This window comes from Numenius arquata, chromosome 4 (assembly GCF_964106895.1).
Source record: "Numenius arquata chromosome 4, bNumArq3.hap1.1, whole genome shotgun sequence".
NCBI lineage: Eukaryota > Metazoa > Chordata > Aves > Charadriiformes > Scolopacidae > Numenius > Numenius arquata.
Window position 1 is genome coordinate 30154654 of NC_133579.1, and position 24764 is coordinate 30179417.

The window sequence follows — 24764 nt, forward strand, 5'->3', positions numbered from 1 at the left end:
GCAGATTTTCCTCTTTTGTTAAACTGTCTTAATTTTGAGCCATCGGTATTTTCTTGCTTTTACTTTTCTGATTCCCTCTGCTGGTAGGAGTGGGTGAGTGACCAGGTGGTGTTTAGCTGTCTACTGGGGTTAACCCACAACACCTATGAATGTCAGTGTATGCATAACTACATGTATATTGATTGACTGAATACTAACTACTTTGATGGATCACTTCCTAAGTCTTCATTGGTGACTTTGGGGGAAAAAAAAAGAACAACAACGACAGCAAGACTTGTAAAGTATGATATGCATAAAACAGATCTGAAACCAATCTTTCTCAGGCAAACAAGCCACAAATTGCTTGGTTGAAAGAAGCAAAAAATGAGACGTCAAAATTCCTTTTCATGTTTTATCAGTAATTTCAGAACATAAGGTTATATGCCAGGGATGTTTTTATTTGATTAACTGGGTTGCATTTGGCTATTATAAATTTATTTCTAATTAAACATACTATAACCCTATTGGGAAAGTTGAGCTGTAATCACAAATGAAAGTCACTGAAATAAAGTTCAGACTTTCACTCTTGATGAGGTAATACCAAAGTTTTCTGTTGTTTGCATATTTTTACCATTGACCTCCTTGAAAATTACAGCAGAAACACTAGGAAATTCTATTCCTAATGACACAAATAGGAGAAGTTAAACAATTTCTACTTAAGGAAGACATATTTTAAATTCAGTAGGAGTTATGTTAAAAACTTTTGGTTTGGCATTTTCTGCTGCTCTTATCCAAGGAGACCTTGGGAATCTTGTTAGAAATAAACAGGAATTGACAAGCATTGCAAATGAGATCACTCACATTTTGGGGGGAGAGCAGGGTGAAAGCTAATACATCTACAAGGTACTTTCTTCATTTAATTGTCAAATGAAATTTTAGCTTGAATTTTGAGGTAAGTTCAAAGTTCAGGATGGTACGTCTTAGAAAAGGCATAAAGTATGAAAAATATGTGTTCTTATTAAATCATGCTGCTCCATAGTTTTATATGAGACACTGGGATGTGATATTTTCTTTTTTTTGCTGTGAACAGTCATGTTTGTGTACATGCATGTGCATCAAATGTGAATTTCTCATTCTACCATAACTTTACCAGTTTTTTGCTTACAGAGATTATTTGAACAAATAAAATAAGGAAGATCTGACCCATGTTAGTAGCAAAAGAAATACCTTTTATTGCATATTTCTATATTAAAAGGTTTTGTTCAGTTTTTCACAATATTTAACCTTTTAAACATCAATCATTTAAAACTGTGAGAGATTTATTCTTCAAGAAAATTCCATGTATTTCAACAGAAATAATTCAATCATATTAAGAACAAAGAAATGAAACGAAAAGGATGTGATGTCTGCCATATTTACCAAATATTAGTATAGGATTTTTTAATAGTTTTAGTATGCTTATGCAATGAAATAGACTAAAAAATAAAAGTCTTTTTTGTTATATTAAAAAACCCCACCTGAACTTACCTGAAGTTTGAATTTCAGTTACCACAAGCACAACAGAGATTCACTAGATTTTGGAAATAATGTCTTCAAGGATCTCTAAAATCAGAGCATATTTTACTCTCCACACTTAAATGGGGACTGGGAAAAATCGGGCACCAATAAAGACCTTAAGTCATACTAAAATAACACAGAGCTGGAGAAGACATAATTCAGAGAAGATAGACCTCTGCCTGCATTGGTCATTTTCCAGTGAAAATATGGATGTAATAAAAGACAAATTGATAGTGGTAAGGAGTTGGCACAGTGACCAGAAGTATGCTGAGACTGTAGAAAGAGTTAGAGGATGACAGTAGTGTTTATTCCATGACAGGGGCGGAAAGCCTGAGCAGCAGGAAATGGATATGAGAGGAAAGCAGTGGTATGTACAGGTAGACACACATTTTTGCAGACAGGTGCAACTGAGTCCTGCTTAAGCTCCAAGAAGATGTGAAATCAATCTGCCTACTTTGAAGCACCTGGAAGCCATTTATCTGTATGGCACCATGCCTGACTCAGCAGAAGTACAAGCTCAGATTTATCAGTGTGCACTTTTAAATTTTTACACTTCTGTGTGGCTGACCATTGACCTGGAATACAGGCAGAATTGACCTGACTTCCTGGAAAATAGTTTTGTAAATGTAGTCCACAAAATTAATTCTGAAAGATACCTTGTCATTTGCCTCTCATTCACAAAATTAGGACATATATTTGTATAGTTTGAAAGGGCTGCAGAAAGTATTGCTGTCCCCTGAAAGTTTGTCACTGCCCCATGACTGAACCCTGCATATGTCTACTTCTGTGCACAAGTAACTGAAACTACAATTAAAGCAGATAAAAGCTATTCTGATTGACTTCACACTGTTATGAATTCAAATCATATCATACAATTGGTATATACAAATCAGCTGCAGACACACAAACCCTGACAGATAGAAGGAACTATGGGAACATCAGCTTCTACAGTTTTATCCACAAAAATGCAATTATTTATACCATCAGATCATGTAGGTGAGGCCTTAAATGTATCAACACTGCTGAAAAATCATATGATCCTAAGTTTGGTTTTGTTTTTGTTTGGATTTTTTTCCAAAATCTGCAAAAGAAAGAATTATTTCTGTCAAACAACTTTATTCATACTCTAAAGTCAAGAACTTGAGTGAAAAAAGTAAAACCCTGAATAGACTTTAATCATACAGTAACAGGCAAAAGAGGATGAAGGAGATGCACATATTAAAAATGTCTTAAAGATGATATTAGAGTAGTAAAGAGAAGTTTTAGCAATTTCAAGTTCAAGTAACGTTATTTTTTTCTAGAGGAACCGAGTTTCGCTAAGTGCGCAAAGCAGGAAGATTATTGTATATCAAGGTCTATAACTTCTTGTAGAATCTCCAACTAATTTTTTTCAAAGGCCAGAAGATATGCACCTAAGAAAAGATGAGGATTTTTCATAGTTAAAGCCACTAAATTCTGTTGTGGTGAACTGGGGTCTACGTAAATTACAGAGTTTGTGGATGATGCCATAGATTTTTAATGAGTTTTTTCCTGCTTTGAGTGATGCACTAGATACCAGGGACAATCTATATTCCTTATATCCTGATAGAAAATCTATTGACAAATGAAAACTGCTATCCTGTTGCTCTCCATTCTTGCACTTTCATATGTGTAAAAAGGGGAAAATTCTCATCCTGCATAAACAAGCTCTGAATGAAAGTTAGTAACTATGATGCACTATTATGGTAACAATATGCTATGATAAAACCAAATCAAATCAAATAAAGTCTGTAAAGATAAAGACTAGGACTACCTCTTAAGCAAGGAGAGAAAAATGTGATAATGAATATTCTATGATGAGATTCTGTGATTAGATCATATTCTATGTTTATATGAGTATGTTCCCTATTAACTGATGCATTAAGTGAAGAAAATCTCAGAAATTAAATATAACCAGAGGCTATACAAGAATACTTTTGTAACCTTTTTTTTTTTTTTTTTTTATGAGAACTCCTACAGATAAGCTGCTTTGAAATACTCATGGGGGCTAGCAAGAGAAAAGATGCAAAATGCGGATAATTCATAGTGCATCTATGTGCATATGATAGTAGAGACATTTCAGACACCTTCAGAAAGCTCTGAAATACCGCTAGTGATCAGAAATTAAGCATGGAATATTTCAGACCTGCTGAGAAATATTGGTAAAGTTAACTGCATATCAAAGAATGGTCAGGTAACAGCTTGCTTTTCGTGGAGCACTGAGGCCTTAACTATGACCTAAAATGCAGTAGATTATCTGTGCCTCCTTGGAAATTCCAATTGCTTATACAAATTGAGATGTTGATGGCTAATTTCTGGTCATGCATTATTTTATGAAGCTTGAAGGATTTCACCCTGTGTATGACATTTAACAGAGTTTTACTCTCTCATTTGGTTTACTCTTCTTTGGAAGAGTAAACTCCTTATTGGAAGTGACGCTTGAACTGACCCTCAATCTCCGTTCTGAAATTTTACTCTTCTCATTTAATATGCATCTCACATGACCCTATAACTTAAAAGATTTTCACTCTGATGACAAAGTTATTAGGATAATCAGGAATTTTGCTTTGACATGGGAAGTTGAGTAGGTTGCTCTTCTGTTTATTAATTGTGTGGATTCATTCTGTAAGATTTCCATTCCTTTACCAAAATGAGTTCTTTACATGCTTCCCATTCTGAAAGTTCAAATAACCTCAATAATCCAGGTAACTATTTCAAGTGAAATGATTGTTTGGCACCTATACAACAACCCTACTTGTATGTATTTTATTGCTTTTACTTTTTTGCTCTCTTTAGCTGTAGCAGTCTCCTGATTGATTTTATGACCTGCAGTCATACAGTATAAAATTGGTGAGCTGAATTTAGTCTTTGACCTTGTGATCTATCTTTCTGTACATTGTAGAACTGTTAGCTGCATGAAAACCAAGAGAGCTTGTTTGTTTCTTTGTTTAATAACTTCAGTTGTAAAAACATTGAGTAAATATTTTCTAGGTCACTTTTTTTCAGGCAAATTTTTCTCTTGGTTCTACTCAAACGTAACAAACAAAACAGAACCCAAAGAAAAACCAAAGAAAAGAGATCTCAAATTCCTGCATCCTGTAACAGTCAATGAGGGTGAACAGTGTTTCAAATTCTCTCATGGAGGTATGCAAGGCCCTGAATGGGGCTTCAATTTGCATCAAGAAATCACAAGATTTAAAAAAAGCTGGAAGCATCAAATTAGAGATCGGAGTCAGAAAACCAGTCTCATGTTCTGTTGCTCATTAAATCCCTTTGAAAAGTACTCAAGGGAGTGAGATGTTTCAAGAATACATTCTAATATTAGAGTTTATCCTTTAATATTGACAAACTCATCTTAAATTAAGGTCCATCATTCAGTGAGAGTTTATACCCCCCACATGGATAAAATAAATGTCTCTTAATCATTTTTTTAATACTTCATGTCAAAAGCAAAGTTTTTCATAACTGTTGTGTCTCATAGTGGTAATTGTGATAATTCTGGGATCTCAACAGTTCAGGATAGACACAAGTTTATGGGCAAATATCTGTGGTATTTATTTTGTGTTCAGTTACTTCTGTTTACTTCTTTTTGATTTACCACAGTTTTCAGTGCTACTCTTTTCCTCCATCACCAAAACAACAGAATTTTAAAAGTATCCACCTTCAAAAACAAACATACAAGGAACAACTAGGTGTTAGTCTCCCCCATACTACAGCCAGCTTAGTATACTTGAATTCAGTCCCATTGAACTGGCCTGTTTAGCAAATGAATTTTGAAAAACAAATCTAACTATAAGAAATTACCATTTTATCTACATCTACAAGGACAGACACACACATAGAGTCCATGCTTCGAAGGACCAGTTTCTTATGACCTTTTTTGGCAACTGTGTGAAATGACTGAGTTTTTTTCCTGAGCTTTGCTTCATGCTCAAATGATCTCTTCATTTTTTCCTTCTTAATCAGTTGTGTGACTTTTACCTTGTTGTAAAAATAAAAGACCCTGGGTAAACTGCATGACAAGCTCTAGCCCTTTCTTGATAACCCAGTATGAAGCCAGAAATGCAACTGCTTATTATATTGGGTTTTTTGCAGTTTTTGCACTGTTTGAGTTTCTGAGTCAAATAGACAGTCAAAAATAATTTTTTAAACTTGGAGAGCAATCCAGACTGCCTAAGTCTCACTAATTGAGGTAACATTTATAAATTAATTGTTCTGAAGATCAGTCTAAAGGAGTATATCCTGATATACTGTATCTAGAAGACTTAGGTAATAGCAACAAGTCTGCATCCAAAAGCTAGCACACCTCTAGAACTTAAGCAGTCTACATTAGGCAAAAGAAACAAACAAACCGACAAATAAACCTTCTTAAGAAGTGTGTCTCCTAAATAGATGGACAGTTTTATCTTTAAAAACAAAACAAAAAAAAACAAAACAAAACAAAAAACCAAAACAAACAACAAAACAAAAAAAATGCCAACAAAACCCCACTTGGTATTATTTTTTCAAAAAAGTACAAACCTGAATATCATTCCCTAGCTCAGTAGGGTTTTGATCCCATAAAATTTGACATTTCTGAACCATGAAATTCTCATTGAAATGGGAAAACATAGATTGTTTTTTAATGTTATATTTCAAACATATCACCTTAAAAATTCCTCAGTAGACACTGGGTAGAATGTGAAGATAAAAAGGGTTATTTTCATAGAAACTCCTTTAAAAGTACTCATATTCAATTTTGACCCCAACCTTAAGTAGTCCTGAATATAACTCATGTTATAAATTCTCATAATCAAAATGGCATCATACTTTATGAACAACTGAGGAAAGGTGAAAAGGCAGGAAACCGTGTCTAACTCAGTGACTGAAGAAGTGTAACATAGAACGTATGGTGATACATATATCCACTTTACCCTTGTACTTAAAAAACATTGAGAGACAGTCACATTTCCTGTGGACATGAAATGCTGAACCTCAAACAGCTGGGCCTCTGCAGAATTGGTGAACTCTCTATCAAGATGAATATCCCAGTTAGCGGTCAGTTCAGTCGTTTCTATGGTTACAGATTAATTCAGTGGTTAGAAAGGCGACCTTCAGCATATATTTCGCTTGAACCAAAAACAGGCACAGTTATGTTTGTAAACGTGGATTGTCTATCAAGTACCAAGTTTTCAAAATCTATGATTTCTTAAGTCATGCTATCTCAACTATCTCATTGAAAAAAACATGATAATTTTTCAACTAATGTATCTGTTTAAGAAAAAAGTTCATGTAAAAGCAAACATCCTGACCCCTGCAGTTCAGGGAATTATTCTTAAACCAATTCTAAAAGCCTGAAGAAAACAAAGATAATGGCAGGATTGTAGCTTCTACATGATATATAACTATATAATGTGTGTTATTTGATTAAATCTCAAAGGGATTAGAATTTCAGTAGCATTCTTTATTAAAGTGTATTTCTGGGTAAAATCATGCTCATTTAAAACTTTTCTTTATGCATGACATTAAAGAAATGAAAGGTCTAACTCCTTGTAAATATGCTTACTGAAACATGGCTTGAAAAACAGAGATTTATACCATCCCTCCCAAAAACTTTAAATTAAATCCTCAAATGATTTATATGAATACAGTATTGACTATGGTGACTATGCTACAGAAATGCTGAAAAAGAATCATTACTTAATAGCTAGTGAAAAGAAAACACAAATTATCTTAGTGCTAACGATACTTTTTCCCTCACCTAAACCATAGAACCATATGTTGTCTAGCAGTACTAAACATGCAAAGGTGTCTCCTATTATGATACGCTGCAGGAATAATGTTCATGTCGTTCTGGATATGCATTAGTAGGAATAGATAATAGACTTAACAACATCAAAATATATAATTCATTCTTAATGCAGCCTAGAGAGAAAAATCTTCACACAGAGAGTATTTCTGATCATTACCAGTTCTGTAAAGTGCTGGTGCTACATCTACTGGATGGGAGGTGTTGATGCTCTACCTGTAGATTCTGAGGAAATACTGAAAAAATTAATTCAGAAAAGAGCAGAACTAACAGTGAAAATGGTATTCTAAGCAAATATACCTATATATATAAAGGAAGCACTGAATCAAGTAGAGATAATGCCACTTTTTGATTTTATTAAATATGTATTAGTTATCTGTTTATCTTTAATACCAAATTTATGTGGAAAATATCTGCAGATTTTCCTGTAAAGTGTCCTGTAGAGCCCAAGGTGCTAGACAACAGGAAGCAGTCTAGGAAACTTGAGTCCTCTTCTTTAGGGCATCTTGGTAAGTCTGGATTAGTACAACAGAAACTCCTTTCACTCACACGGTTGTAAAATAATAGAGGGATGGGAGAGACTATAAAACAGGGAATTATTGGGTACCCATTGTTTAAAAAAATGTATTTATAAAAAAGTTTGATTAAGATATCACAATATCTTATATATAAAGTAATAGATTACATAAAAGGACATGTATGAACAATTATATATTTTAAATGTATACTGTATCCAAGTTTAATACAAAATGTGATACATGATAGAGATATGATACTTTTTGCAGCCTTATAAAAGCTGTCTGCTATGAGCTGAACTGATCTTCATATTGTGTAAGACAGATGAAAAGGAAGAAAGGTGTGACTTGAAAAGGCACTTAGGAGTTTCAGTATGATTGCTAGAGTGCATTAAGGTAATACGTTGGAGCCAGAGAAGGATTGTGTAAGTGTGAAGTAAATAGGTTGTCTCTTATCTCATATAGAAGTGACAGTGATTAATAGTTACCATAAAGAAACAGAATTATTCACTGCATCTTTCCCATGTAACTTCCTGTGACAAATATATATGTCTTCATGAGCTTTCTTAGAGAGTAAGATCCAGTTTGCCCAAACCTTGCCTGTACTTATTTGCCTAACACTCTCCACATCCCAGATGTTTAATCCAGTCTGTTAATTTTTCAGGTTTTCCTGGCTGTGTACTCAAATTTAGTAGAAGAAGTGATACAAGAAGAAATACAATGCATTTCACGACTGTATCAAAGTGCTTGACATGATTTGAGTTGATCTTAGAATTGTGTTGTGCTGATGAAGGGGGAAGGATACAGAAAAAGAGAGAGAGAGAGATGTGAAATGAAAAAGAATTTAGCAGCTATGGCATGATTGCTAGACTGCATTCCTGAAATGTTTTAGAATCATAGAATTTTCTATGTTGGAAGGACCTGTAAGATCATCTAGTCCCACCATCAACCTAACTGATACAAAACCCATCACTAAACCATGTCACTAAACACTATGTCAACCCATCTTTTAAATACCTCCAGAGACGGTGCCTCAACCACTTCCCTTTAGATAAAGTAGTCCTGTATTCCTGCCTATATAGCTGCTTATCCTAGAGAAGGAGGTGTGAAATGTGGCAACATGGCCAATGCATGCTTCTGAAATGTGTTTTACATTGTAGCACAGCTGGAGACAGAGGAGCTAACATTTCTTCCATCCTTAATAAAAAAGAGAGACACACGTCTTAAGCAAGGTTGAATAAACTCCCTACTAGACTTCTGTGGCTTTTGCTTGTCTCTATGGAGAAGAAAGAGAATGCAAGTAGCCAGGTTACTAAATTTCAGTAAGGCAAAACCTGAATTACATATCAGTGTTAGGCAATCAGGATTTCGTCAGTAACTTGTTGCAACATAAATCTCATGTGGATGTATTTTTATGATTGTGGATGTATTTTTATGATAAGCTCTTTTTTTTTTTTTTTTTTTCTTACTGCAGCAAACACAGGGGCTGTAATATATACTCAAGTAACACAAAGTATTCAAAAATTTAGAAAGACTGTAGCTGTTCAACCTAACCAGTTCAGAAAAATCCCTAGGAAATCCCTTGGTGAGAAGTCATTGTAACAGAAACTGGTCTTCCAAAAGCCAGACTTCAAAACAGTCAGGCCATGGCTCAAGTCTTTAAAAATGAATGAGAAATCTGTGCTACTCTCTCACAAAGATGATTACCCATTTATTCTACTCTAGTCAGAATAGATCTCAGATGAAAACAATAATGTAATGTATAAGTTTTCACAGGCAGAGACCTCAGTGAGCAGAACTTGTGGTGCAGAAGGAAATAATAATATTGATTAATTGCTCCAGTGAGTATTGGTAGTTTGATTGGAAGTAAAGGCCATGAAAAATGTGCTTTCAATGAGAGTGATTTGCAAAATGCAGTTAAGCAATTAGAAGAAATCTGTAATTGAACGTACTTGCACCTAGACTAATGAAGTACAAAAAAAGGAGAAAGGAAAAAACTCTAAAAATACTTTCTCTATTCTCATTTGTAAGTAGCTAAAACACACTCAGAGGTATAGAATAAAATCATAGAATCATGGAATGGTTTAGATTGGAAGGGACCTTAAAGATCATCTAGTTCCAACCCTCCTGCCATGGGGACACCTCCCACTAGACCACGTTTCTCAAAGCCCTGTCCAGCCTTGGCTGGAACACTTCCAGGGATGAGGCATACACAACTTCCCTGGGCAACCTGTTCCACTGTCTCACCACCCTCACAGTAAAGAATTTATCTAAATCAACTGTCTTCCAGTTTGAAGTACCCCTCATCCTACCACTACATGCCATTGTAAAAAGTCCCTCTCCAGCTTTCTTGTAGGCCCTCTTCAGATACTGGAAAGCTGCTATAAGGTCTCCTTGGTGCCTTTTCTCAACCTGTCTTCATAGGAGATGTGCTGCAGGCCTCTGGTCATCTTTGTGGCCCTCCTCTGGACGTACTCCAGCAGGTCCATGTCCTTCTTATGTTGGAGGCCCCAGAGCTAGACGCAGAGCTGCAGCTGGGGTCTCACAAGAGTGGAGTAGAGGGGGAAAATCACCTCCCTCGACCTGCTGGTCATGATTCTGATGCAGTCCAGGATGTGGTTGGTTTTCTGGGCTATGAGCACACATTGCCAGCTCATGTTGAGCTTCTCATCAACTAACACCTGCGAGTCCTTCTCCTCAGCACTGCTCTCAATCCATTCCTTGCCCACTCTGTATTTGTGCATGGGATTGCCCCAACCCATGTGCAAGACCTTGCACTTGGCCTTGTTGAATTTGATGAGGTTCTCACAGGCCCACTTCTAAAGTCTGTCAAGGTCCTTCTGGATGGCACCCCTTCCACCAGCATGTCGACCGCACCACACAGGTTGGTGTCATTGGCAAACTTACTGAGGCTGCGCTCAATGCTAACATCTATGTCACCAACAAAGATGTTAAATAGTACCAGTCCCGGTACCAACCCCTGAGGAACACCACTCGTCACTGTTTGCCACTTGGACATTGAGTCATTGACCGTAACCCTTCGAGTGTGGCCATCAAGCCAATTCCTTTTCCACTGAGTAGTCCATCAGTCATACGCAAACAGGATCGGAGGTTTTTTTAAATATTTCTTATCTTCTGTGTGTCAGGAATATTGCAAGTGAAAAACTAAGTATCTTATTGCAAGCATTGTTAGCTTCTGGAAAAAAAAATAGGGTAAGTTATGACTTACCAAATGGTACCTGAGCAAACTCTAAATTGACAGTTGAAGTAATTTCATTACAGGGTTAATGGTAACACCTTTTGTACTCTAGCCTTTCTTTTTCCATCTCCAAAATAGATGTCAGTGTTTGGAGGAAAATATTAATTGATTAAGAAAATACACTTCAATTTATGGAATTACAAATTGTATTAGCATATTTTGTCTTTCTTTTGGCCTATAATATATACAGCTGGAGGGCACGATTTAGTAATCTCCATCTAACATTTGGAATAGCTAGGCTCACAAATACTGGTACCTTCAGGTTCCAGCAATATTGAATCAACACTTCTTATCAGAGCAGATACAATGAAAAATGAACCACTTACAAACCATATGATACCTATGTTCTTCTTGACACAGGTTTTAGATGTATTCTCTTGTAAGTAATTTTTCCGAAAAGAGTGCAATATGGTTGTGAGCAATTGTTATAACATGGGCTGAAGAAGGATTACACTGTATAACACTCAAGTTTCAATCTCCTCTTCCACCTTGCTTGTAAAGATTTCAAGCTATTATACATTGAAGTCCAGAGAAAAACTTGTATTGACTTAATAAGAGCACAGGACTGAAAGTACATCGTGTGTCACTGAGTCTAAGGAAAGGATGACAACTTACTTGCCTCTGCTTTAAAAAAAAAAAAAAAAAACAAAACAACCACAAAACTAAACCAAACAAACAAAACAATCCAAACTTTTGCTATTGTGCCCCTGTTTAAGATGAGGCAGTGGATTTCTTTAAATTTAGTCTGACCATCTGTGACAGATTTTGCATTCTCTGTTTAGTAACAGTATGACATCCAGGCAGGATCCACAGCAACATACACTCTTCTGAAGTTCTTAGGGTTATTTATAAACACAAAGGCTTGATATACCTTGTAGCTGGAGGCACTGTTATTCCTTCATAGGTCAATAGAACAGAATAGTAAGACATGGGATGTCCAGATTCAGTGCCTCTGCCAAAGAAATCTAAGATTGTCTTTTCACTTTGCATGGTGAAACCTTATTAATCCTTGAAGGATAAATTATTCCTGGTTTACTCCTCCCAGATAAATAGGAGGAACAAGAATGAACATGATTTCATAGTTAATTTTGAGCTTTCTGCTTTTTGTGGCTGAATAGGATCCCTGTTCATTTCCAAAGTTTCAACCAATGTTTATTTGATTTAAAATGTCATTTATGGGAAGGTGACAATCACTTTGTCCCACTAAAGGCAAATATTTCTTGCCATCACATTTTGTACACTACTACAGCTGAGAGTTTACTTTACGGAAAGGCTACGTTACTAAGACATGTAGTCAATGTGTGAAGCTTGATGATAATGAGGGAAAGATGGGTAACAGGATACTCTGTGAAACTGAATTGATTCTGGACATGTCTTCAATCAGAGCTTTAGGAGCCTGAATAACTTTGATGTAGGTGATTTAGGACTAAGGTTCCAAATCAAATTCCAGAGTCTCCGTATTTCATGTTAGAGGTTTGATGGACTACTTTGTACAATGTGCTACATCTTGCAGTCTCTCTGGCAGTAACATCAAGTTAAAGGCCATCGCCCATCTTTGTGTTATCACTGTAAGAACTGTTGGAACTGATCATTCTATTAATTTCTTACAGGAACTCCCAAAGTTCTTTAGTTTAGCTTGGCTTTGTTTATTATTGACTCTAATTCTTATCTGAGTTTATGGATAATGAATTTATTAGTGATACATTCATTTTAAATTATCTTTCTAAAGAGATAAGCATGACAGTGAATTCAATTTGGTGGTGAACAGCTAACCAATCCATAAAACAGACAAGTCTATTTTATAGATTGCAAGGATAGGCCAGAAGTACTGAGGAGCCCTTTTGAACACTTGTAATTGACCCTTTCTGAATTGTGCCATCTGTTCTTTTTTAGGTGAATGATTGATTAACTAAGCAATATATGATTAGTGGCTTGCCTTGCTACTGTACTGTACAAGTTGTTCTGGAGTGTGCTCTCAACAGGCACCATCTGTGTGCCTAACGAATCAAGCAGGGCGACATTCTCCTCTGTGACATCCGTAACCCCTAGGGTTTCTGTCAGGTTACTGACTTCTTTGGTCTATGAGACTGTGGTTGAACAAATCTGAGCAAAAGGTTTTTTCTTCTGTCTGATTTCATATTATTATTGTGTCCTTCCTTACTCCCTTCTTCTTTCTCTCCCTCCTTCTCTCCCTCTCTCCCTTTCTCCTTTTTGCTCTCCTTCTCACTCTCCTTCTCTCCCTCTGGGCAAACCAATACATTTTTCTTTAACCTTGTTCATTAAGATTCTGAACTCCGTTCCTTTTTATTATTATCATTTATTTTTTGTTTTAATCATGATACCATTACTCAGAAGCAGATACCCCAACAGGGATTTCACTTGATGCTTGAAGTTTGAAGAAAAATTGAGATTATAATGGAAGATATTAGCAAACTGATGATAACTTCAGAATCATAGTATGGTTGAGGAAGGACCTCCAGAGGAAGGGACCTCTGGAATTCATCTTGCCCATCCCTCCTGCTCAGAGTCACCTAAAGCCAGTTGCCCAGCATTGTATCCAGGTGGTTTTTGAATATCTTCACGGATAGAGACTCCATGAATTCCCTGGGCAACCTGTGCCAGTGCTCAGTCACCCTCACAGTAAAGCGGTGTTTCCTCATGTTCAGAGGCACCCTCCTGTGTTTCAGTTAGTGCTAGTCTTGTGTCTTATCCTGTTACTGGGCACCACTGAAAAGAACCTGGCTATGTCCTGTTCACATCCTCCCTTTCAGGTATTTACAAACTTTCATGACATTCTCCCCCTGAGCCTTCTCTTCTCCAGGCTAAGCAAACCCAGCTCTCTCAGCCTTTCCTCATGGGAGAGATGACCTTAATGATATTTGTGGTCCTTTGTTGAACTCCCTCCAGTATGTCCATGCCTCTCTTGCACAGAGGAGCCCAGAACTGGATACAGGCACTTCCAGTGTGGCATCACAGGTGCTGAATAAAGAATCCTAGAAAACATCACATGCACACAAACAATTCTAGAGCTATGATTTTAAAATGTGCAACATTATTCTCACTGATGTATTCCTTCTCTTGGAGAAAAGCAGGGTTATAGACTTGTTCATAAAACATGGATTCTCATGTTGGTTAAGCAAAGCATGATCAAATGCTTAACAGATATAAACAATAAAGTGAAATTTCTAGATTAGATTTGTTAGTGATTCACAAAAGAGCTTCTCATTAAGGCTTTGCTATTTAGTTATTAGATATGTGTAAACTAATACCATCATAATTAATTCTTAAAATTTGCTATTACCAGTAATGAAATCTTCATGATATTATCCCAGTCAGTATTGTTGTTAAAAGTTTATAAAGCTGAAGTTACTATTTTGTAAGAGAAAAAAAAAATCTGTTCAAGAGGTGTAGGGATTTTTTTTTCTGTAACTAGGCTTCGTTTTTAAATATAATTTGAGAAAAAATAAAACGTTTCAAATTCATTAGAATGTAAGCTTCCACTCTTCCCTTTCTCTCATTACTTTTTTGCAGTATAATCAAATGTCTGTTCTTAATGTAAGGCCTATTGACTGGTCAAAGCTTAAACATGTCTGTTACTGAGAGAAGACTGGAATATATTTAATTAGGTGTACTTGTGTTGAGACAGAAAGAAAATTATATTACTGGGTCAGATAGTTCCCAAATGTTGTTTCATTACAGCTATAAAACATTATACTTTTTATGCTGGCAATGGACCAGTTAAAATGTGGTCAGTAAAAAGCTATGAGCTAGAAAAGTAACTCTAAAAATAACATCTTGTTAGTGCACGTATCTGCTTCCTGTGTAGGTTCTGCTTCAGGGTTTTACTGCTGTCAATACTGCTGACAAAAAGCTGTAAAACCACAAGCTGTGCTCTATTCTGCCTTGTGCATCATCAACAAAATTGACAGTTAACACTGATTTTAAAATCTGTATTGCTGATGGGTAAAAATGTATATCAACGAATATTCAATTGCAAGACAGCCTGCAGTCCTGTGCTGAAAGCAAAAGGGATGGGAAGAAAACAAAAAAGACAATCAGAGAATGGAAACCACTGCTGGATAATGTCTTGAAAATAAAATTAATCTTTTTCCACTATGACTTTTTTAAAGATCTTCTCTGTCTCGTAGCTTACAGTTCTGACATCCTATAAGCCAGACTGATTAACATAATAAGTTGGGGAAACAATGACCCTGCTTTTCCCTTAGCCATGTTTCTTCTCTTAGCACATTGACACAGCACAAACCACTGACACTTCTCAAAGCAGAGCAGTATGGCACTAAGTTTAAATACTAATTCCCCCAAAAGGCATCTGCTAGTTCATGTACTTTCTTTGCAACAATTTCAAGATGCCTGTCAGAGGTAGGCAGCTTGTATTGTCTCAGAAGCAATTTCATGGATAAATGTCAGAAGGTGGGAACGAAACTGAGCTCATGTAGTACAAATATTTATGTCATTTGTTCATTGTCCTTCAGGGTTAGTTCTTAATCAGACTTTGGTGAGGCCACACCTACAGTGCAGTGTCCAATTCTAGACTCTGCAGTACAAAAGGGTCATGGACATACTCTAGCAAGTCCAGTGAAGGGCCATAAAGATGATGAGGATGTCGGAGCATCTCTCATATGAGGAAAGGCTGAGAGAGCTGGGACTGTTCAGCCTGGAGAAGTGAATGTTCAGGGGGCACATGGATAAGACAAGGAAACCAGACGCTTCTCAGTGATATCCAGTACAAATCAAAGCACATATATGTCCATCTAGATTTACGGAAATACTTTTTTATGTTGGTTCAACACTGGAGAAAGGTTACCCAGAGAGGTAACCTTGTGGAGTCTCTGGCCTTGGAGATATTCAAAACCTGACTGAATATGACCCTTTTCAACCTGCTGTAGCTGACCCTGCTTGAACACAGAAAGCTGAACAAGGTGATCTCCAGATGCACCTTCAAACATCAGGTGTTCTGTGATTGTGCTGCTTAGCAGTTTGATTTTCCAGATAGTATGTGACTATTGATGAAATGTTCTTATCTAAGAGGTGTTTAAATGCTGAAGCACTCAGAAATCTTGAAATACAAACCACTGAAAAAAAAAAAGGTATGTAGAGCACTGTATCATAGAATCATACAATAGCGTGAGTTGGAATGGACCTACAAGTGACATTGAGTCCAGCTCCTGACTCCACACAGGACAACCTTAAAGTTAAACCATATATCTAAAAGCATTGTCCAAACAATTCTTGAGCACTGACAGGCTTAGGGCCCTGACCCTGGGGAGATCGTTCCAGTGATTGAACACCCTCTCAGTGAAAAATTCTTTCCTAATATCCAATCTGAACTTCCCCTGATGCAGCTTCAGGCCATCCCCTCATATCCTATTACTGGACACCAGAGAGAAGAGATCAGCACCTCCCTCTCCTTTCCCTGTCATAAGGAAGTTGTAGACAGCAGTGAGGTCACCTCTCAGTCTTCCCTTCTCTAATCTGAACAAACCTAGTATCCTCAGCTGCTTGTCATAATTCATGTTTTCTCATCTTTTCACCATCTGTGTTGCCCTCCTTGGACACATTCTAATATTTTTGTATCCTTCTTATATTGTGGAGCTCAACACTGAACCTAGAACTTAAGGTGAGGCAGCACCAATGCCGAGGTATAGTGGGACAATCACTGCTTTCAACTGGTTAGATATACTGTGATTAATGCACCTTAGGGTGCCATCAGCCAGATGTTACCCCAATTCTTTGAGCCCAAACCTTCAGCCAATTGTTTATCATATTGTGATGGACAATAGGCTGGACGTTTTTTCCATAAGGATACTGTGAAAGATAGTATTAAAAGTTTTGATAAAATCCAAAATACCATATGCACTGCCTTCCCTTCATTCACTAGGCAGGTAACCTTGTCGTAAAAGGATACCAAGTTAGTAGGGCATGGTTTTTCCTTCATGAACCCATGTTGGCTTTAACCAATCACTGCATTGTCTTTCAAGTGTTTTTCAATAACTCTCAGAATAATCTTCTCCGTAATTTTACCAAGCACCAAAGTGAAATTATCAGGCCTATAATTAGTAGGGTCTTCTTTCCTGCCCTTCTTGAAAATTGGAATAACATTTGCCATTTTCCAGCTGACTAGGACCTCTGTAGATTCCTGAGACTGTTGACAAATAACTAAGGTAGGTCTTGCAACAACATCGGTGAACTCTTTCACTACCCTGGGATGGATCCCATTGGGCCCCGCAGATTTATGTGCATTCAGCAAATACTGTACCAATTCAAAGTCAACCAGGAGCTTATATTTGACGCGCGGAAACAAACCTTACAACTCGCAGAGAGTTATAAAGCAGGTATGTTTATTGCAGCGCTGGGTGCAAGGGGGATTTCTCCACCAAACTTGCACACCGGTTTGTGAAGCAAGCATCCATTTATGGTGAAAAGCATACATATTCATTAAGGTGGGCAGGTTATTATAATTAAAGGCGTTACTATTCTAATTATTTCTAAGAACTCATTATCAAAAATCTCCTCCCCTGTCCTGACCAGATGGACACCTTTCCCAGACAGTTAGGTTCCTCCTCAGCACCTCCTTAGCATGCAGCTGCTCCCGCTATCTTATACACAAGGTCATTTCTTTATCTTGGAATGCTGGGGCTCCGAGCTTTTGTTCTTTCCCAGGCTGTATTACATCCGCACTAACAACCTGTACCGCACTAACAACCTGTAACCGTTCGTTTTCTGAATCAAGTCCCCCCTTTTCTTTCAACTTTGTGAATTCTTTTACAATCACCTATAACACATTCTCTCTCTCCATCTGATTTCTAAAATACTTCCCAGATTCCACTCGTTCACGGAGCTGATGCTTCTTCCATTGAATGTATTCGTCTTTGGCCCCCCTGGTACAACACATAAGACATCTAATTAATGCACACACTAAAGTTCCTAACATAAGTATTGCTACTAGAAGGATAAACAGTCGCTTAAGCCAAGCAAAGTTAGGTAACCACGAGGTTAACTTTTCCCAAAGATCAGAAAACCCGAATGTGGTGTCATCTTGCGCAGTCAAATGCAAAATCTGAGTTTTAGCTATGAGATTTTGTAAGTCTTTCTCTACTCTCCCATTCTGGTTTACACATGAACAACAGCTTTGATTAATCACTGCACATAAGCCTCCTTCTTTCCAGGTTAATAAGTCTAATGCCATTCTGTTTTGTCCCACCATATTTGCTAATGACTGGACTTCTTGTTGAAGTGCTTGTATAGCATCGATTGTAGATTTCTCAAGCACTTCTATAGTGGCCGATATGTTCACAATTGCCTTTTCCAATTCACTGATGCCCAGGAACGGTATAAACCATCTTACAAAGCTGTGGAACCTTGTTCCCCTCGTCACTAGAGGGTTTTCCACTCCCCGAATTCTCCTCCAAGGTGTTCTCAGCATTCCTGAGGGGATTTCAGACTGATTAAACACCGTATCCTGGCTAGTTAGATAGCCTATCGTGCAAGTTCCCTTCCATCCTCCGGGCAGCTGTTTTCTACTATATCCATCTCCACACAACCACCAATACCCTTTAGGTAACTTACAGGGTCCAATAGTTGCCGTCAAATTCGCACCTAAAAATTTCCCCGCCTGGTACCATCCATACTCCCAGGAATATCCTTCTCCTTCGGAAATACCACTACTTTTATATGCAACTAGTTGTGTTTTGTCGCAAAAGTCAATATATGTTACCCTTATCCCTGTTAGATCCCAACTTCCCACATCAACAGTTGTCTTATTAATCCAGTACTTGCTCCATCCCCAAGTTGTTGTCTTATTCACCGGCCCACTGTGTCTATGTTCCCCGTGTTCCCATGCACAATTGTTATTGCTAATTAATACCACAAACTCTTCTTTCAACAGTTGTAGATCAAATCTGGGTCCTAAGGGGTAAATATTATCATCGTACTCACAATACCCATTCGACTCATCTCCCCCTTTTGCCCAAAATTTAGGTCAGGTTCCGTTGGCATTGTTCTAATTGCTTGCTGCCACCCCATATAGAGGTAATTTCATTTCTCCTTTAGGTAGGGTAGTACATACCCAACAATCTGACAGATTAGTAGCATTTACCAATGTTTCTAGACTTCGTGTATATGTATTCACATCCCATGTCCCTCCCCCCGAAATACAAAGTCCCGGCATGTTGACGATTATCAATGTTACTAATGTCCATCTTTTCGTTGGAGGCGAAGCTTCAGGGGTTCGGTCTGTGTTGATGTCCATTGGGGTTCTGGAGCCCTCTTGACGCGAGTCCAAAGGATCCAAGCGGCTTGTTCCTTGATCTTTATGGCCGTGTGAGTGGTCAGCAGTACCTAGAAGGGACCTTCCCACTTTGGCTTCAGTGGTGAATCTGTAAAAGACTTAACATATACATAGTCCCCAGGTTCGATCTCGTGTACTGGTCCATCCAGTCCACGAGCTCTTGTTCCCAGAACCAGTTTTTCTACCTCTCGGAGCTGTTTGTGTAAATTTATCAGGTAATCTGTTAGTATTTCATTCCCCAGCTCTGTGGATATTCCGTCTTGTACACTATATGGTCTCCCATACAGTATTTCAAAGGGGCTCAAACCTTCTTTGGTTCTGGGTTTTGTTCTTATCCTGAGAAGGGCTAATGGTAGCCCTAACAACCTGTAACACTAACAACCTGTACCGCACTAACAACCTGTAACCGTTCGTTTTCTGAATCATATTCTCCCAGTCATGGTCTTCCAACCCAGGGATCCAGCAGTCCCAGGGCCCATCATTGCTGTTAAAGACAGAAGTGAAGAAAGCATTACATGTCTCTGCTTTATCTTCATCCATATATGTGAGGTGATCAAGTAACAGACCAATGTTTCTTTATCCCTCCTTTTGCTGTCAACATACTTAAACCCTCCACCACGACACTGGCCAGCTTCAGCTCCAACTGAGCCTTGGCTGTACAAACTCTCTCCCCAGCATGGTGAACAGCAACACGGTAGTTCTCCTGTGTAGCCTGACCTTGCTTCCACAGTCCATACACTTTCTTTTTCTGTCTGAGTTCCAGAGAGATCCCTGTTCATCCAAGCCAGCCTTCTGCCCTTCTTGCTTGACTTCTAACACATTGGAATCGCATACTCCTGCACTCTTAAAAGTGACCGGCATTTGTGGACCCCATTACACTCAAAAATTAGATTCCCAGGGACCCTTACTAACTAGTTCCTTGAGCAGCCTAAAGTCTGCTCTCCCAATATCCAGGGTAGTAGCTCTACAGCTTTAATCTATTAATTTTATTTTAGTCTTGCTAAGATAGTACTTATCAAAGTCTAAAGGGATTCAACCCATTGATTCTAAAAAATACTGGAACAAGTTCAGGATGAACAAATTTGTCAATGTAATATAGATATATTATTCCATCCTAGGACAGTGAATATAAAGACATCAGCATACTTTTTCTTTAATGTTTTCATAAACGCTGCCTTGCTTGTCACTACCACAGGTGTTCATACATTAAGCCAACTGGGGATTGATGGAGTATTTCATAATTACATCTGCAAAATTAGTTTATAGTGTTAGGAAGTTAGGCTGTCAAGTACTAATTTAAACAACAAAAATTAAATGATACAGTAAGTCATTAAAATTTCTTACTGTTGTAGTCATGATTTATTCAACTATAGCTTCCAATCTACCATCAACACAGCATAAAACCTTGAAATGGAAAAAAGCAATAGAAATTATTCAGTAACTATGATCAAGAAAATAACTATTTCAATTTCTTATATAAATTCAAGAACTAAGTCATTTTTAACTTAATCTTGAAGTCAACAAAATGAGTAAAGAGCATGTAAACTAAACTTGAGCAGTTAGCCAAAATTAAAGACTGACTTAAGTTTGTTCTGTCTATAGAATTAATGATTCAAGTTTAGCCAAAATTTAGATAATCTATATTTTATTTGTATATTGCTATCAGTACAGAGGCAAGATTAACAGGCAACAAGTGTGTTCCACTTACAAGAGAAGTTGCAAAGTGGAAGCAGTATGGTATAGTACAAAACCTTACAAGATAGTTGGAGAATAATATGTTCTGATGTAGGAAACTGGCACCACAAGAAACTTACAGATGTTCCATGTTATAATTATTATTTGTACAAGTTTTTATACAATAAAGTGAGACTAACAGTAAAAGCCACAATCTGAATGTTATGATTAATTGTGAAAAAATCACATGGTGCCAAGTTAAGAGCAAGATGTCCCATATCTTCAATGGACTGTGGACAAAAGCCTAATCAAGTCGGGCACACCACTGTCAGCTATTTTATTCCTAGATGATAGAGATGTTAAAAACTGTTATTTTCCTGCATTTGTCAGACAGCACACAAAGAATTAGTAAACCAGAAGAGATCCATTTCCTGTAATTTACTGAGTAGATCTATCTGTTCTAATGAACTTGAAGTCTGACTCTTCAATTTTATGGGTTTTGGTCACTATGTCTAATATTTGAGAAGTATTTGAACCATCAAAAATTGTTGAGGATTAATTGTGAAACATATCACTATTTTACTTTAAAAAAATGACTTCCTTATCTTCAATCAAGAAGAAATAAACATCATTTTTAGTAGATGTGGATTGGACAAGGTATCATCATTACAATGAATGTAAAAGTCTCTTCTTATCTTAAAGGATTATTTCACTGCTTCTTATTACATACAGTATATGACTACAGAAATCGCCACTAAGGTCAGCAGGGTTCAAAAAGTATGTAGAGTTTTCTGTGATGCTAGTAAGTGTGGCATAAGCTCTTATTTCTGAATCCCACTTTCTTCTCCTCTTACCTTTGGTTTCAGACACTCCTTTTAAATGGTATTTCTTGGAGCTCATCATGAAAAACATCCACAGAGCTAAACATGAAAAAGGATAGTATGTTTTTAAAACTTTAAAAGACATCCCAGATCTTGTCGCTATACTTTCCAAAGGAAACCAACCGCCTACCATGCTTTTACTTAATTGTTCCTATTTCCACAGATTTACTATGTTTTCCAAATTGAGACTCCCACAGCACCTGGAAAATTGGATCCCCAAATACAACCACACTTTGATTCTGTTGATTTATATAAGTTTCTGGTTTTAACAGAAGATAATTCAGACTATGAAGACTCTACATCTTTGCACTGTGTCTGGTCTGTTAAGGTGATCTTTGACAAGCTGCAGCAGAGTACATGCCTTAATTTTCCCATTTGAAGAAGGGAAAGAATGTTGCTTGCACACAAGTGTTACAGGATTCGTTTTCCATGTGAATAAAACCAATAAGGTACCTAGATGGTGTTAATTTTTTCCATGTGAATAAGACCAATAAGGTACCTAGATGGTGTTAATTTTAGCACATTTTAAGGAGTTCATTAACATGTTCTGGCAGACACTATCTGAATTAACTATTGGGTAATTCTTAGAAGAGATTTATTTAGATAGAAGGGAGTTTAATAATAGGTAAACTGTTACATCTTTGCATGCTGCAAAGCAGTGTGAATATTTCACTTTCCATGTACAGTGCAAGAAAATTCTTTCAACTCCTCTATAAGTGCTTTAGGTCAAATACCCCAATTAGGATATTTGAGTAAGATAACAATATCTAAGGAACAAATATGAACTCTGACAGCATCTGTTAAGCAAATTGATTGTATCTGTGGTGATAACAAAATGATAGAGAAAAATCATCTCTTTATCATAACACTGGTTATAGTATCAGTCACTAAGAACCAGGAAAGGAGCAGATGTAGAGTGGTTATCTTTCAAAAGATGGGAGGGGAGGAGAATGGCAAGGAATTATCAAGCAGTTACTCTTAGTATGTAAAGAGACAGAGAATGAGAACCAAACATCAAATATTCATTTCAAAATGTAGAGGGAACAGTAAGGAAGATTTAAAATCAAAACAAAATGGGAAAAAAAACCCAAAAACCCAACAACCAAAAAATCTAACAAAATCCAATTTATTCCTTTCATAGAGTAACCAGAGTAGTGTTATAAGACAACAGGCAGCAGAAGTGAAAATGCCATATAAAGATTTCACACCATTCTTTCACAGAAACATTAAAAACAAACCACTATTCACATTCAGTCACTAAAAAATAGATGTATAATAGGTTAAAATATTTCTATAGAAGTAGCTGCAATAATTTATATTCCAAGAGGGCCTTCAACTAAATCTTTTGACACACTTTTGTTAACAACATGAATGACGAACTGAAGGTAGCACTTAGACCATTCACAGACGGTAAACAGATAGGTAGAGTTGCAAACACTCTTCAGGACAGGATGAAAATCATTTTGATAGAGTGAAGAAAGGTCTGAGATCAACAAGATAATATCCAATAAAAACAAGTGCAAAGTATTACACTTTAGAAGTGAACAAATATAAAATTAGGAATATCTAGCAGACCTCGAAGGAAATGGATGTCATGGTCTAGAGCAGACTGCAGGCTTGATAGGAGTCAACAGCTTGATGTTCTGCAAATGAGACGAATATTCTTCTGGCCTGTGTTAGTAAGACTGTTAGATGAAAACCACAGGATATTAGATGAAAACCACAGTTCTGCTAACTGTGATTATAGTTAAAGAAAGATTTAATAAACTTGGGTTTCAGGAGAAAGAAAACACTAGTTTTAAAACATCTCAAATGGAATATTGTTTGGGCAAGGGGGTTTATCTAGAACAAAAGAGAGTGGGATAGAAGGGTGATAGTGCGATATGTTAAAAGGGTTGTTATAAAAGTGCCATTGTTACATTATTTTACTGAGTTCACCAAGGTCAGAAATATAGTAATCAGTAGTCTTCGTTAAAGCAAAACTTAAACTCAAAATTGAGAAAAGCTTTCTAACAATGAGAATGGGATACATTGCAGCAGCATGTCTGAGGAGATGTAATCTCTCTAGATTTCAAAAGCTAGGGATAGCGAAGGTGTATATATAGCCTCCACCTTTATCAAAGGGATAGAATACCTGAGGTATATTTCAAGTTCTGTTTTGTTAAATACTTCCTTATTACTATTAACAACATTAAAGAAAGAATACATGTTTATTCACATGTATGATTTCCTAGAATCAAAATACATACCCTTATGTTAAATATGCACAAGGTTGTGAATTAATAGTATATTATTTTGGGCATAAAGTGAGTTATACAACCCACACACATGCAGAAACAGATGTTCAAGCAAAAGGTTACAAAAGAACTGCTGCGTCTTTTCAGCAAGATACTGTTTTATACAGTTTGATACAATAACCAGTTGGAACAGTATTGTTATAATAAAATAGAGATTGTAATGGTTTTAATGTAGGTTTAAATTTATGTTTCCCTTTCCCCAGTTTTAAAGTACTGGATTTTGTTACTCAAGAAGTTTTCTTAAGGAACCAGTATTAAATAGATCATCAATACTTTTAAATTTATTTAATATTCATTGTCATTTGCTTTTATGTGCAATAAGGCACAGAGATGAAAAATTCATGATAACTTACCATACCAGAAAATTGGATTTCCAATTGAGACAAATTATATGCAAATAAGTGATCGAAATTCAAACAAAAAGAGCAATTATGAATTTAGTAAGATTAAAAAAAAAAAGGAGAAAGAGAAGGGGGGGGAAAAGAGAT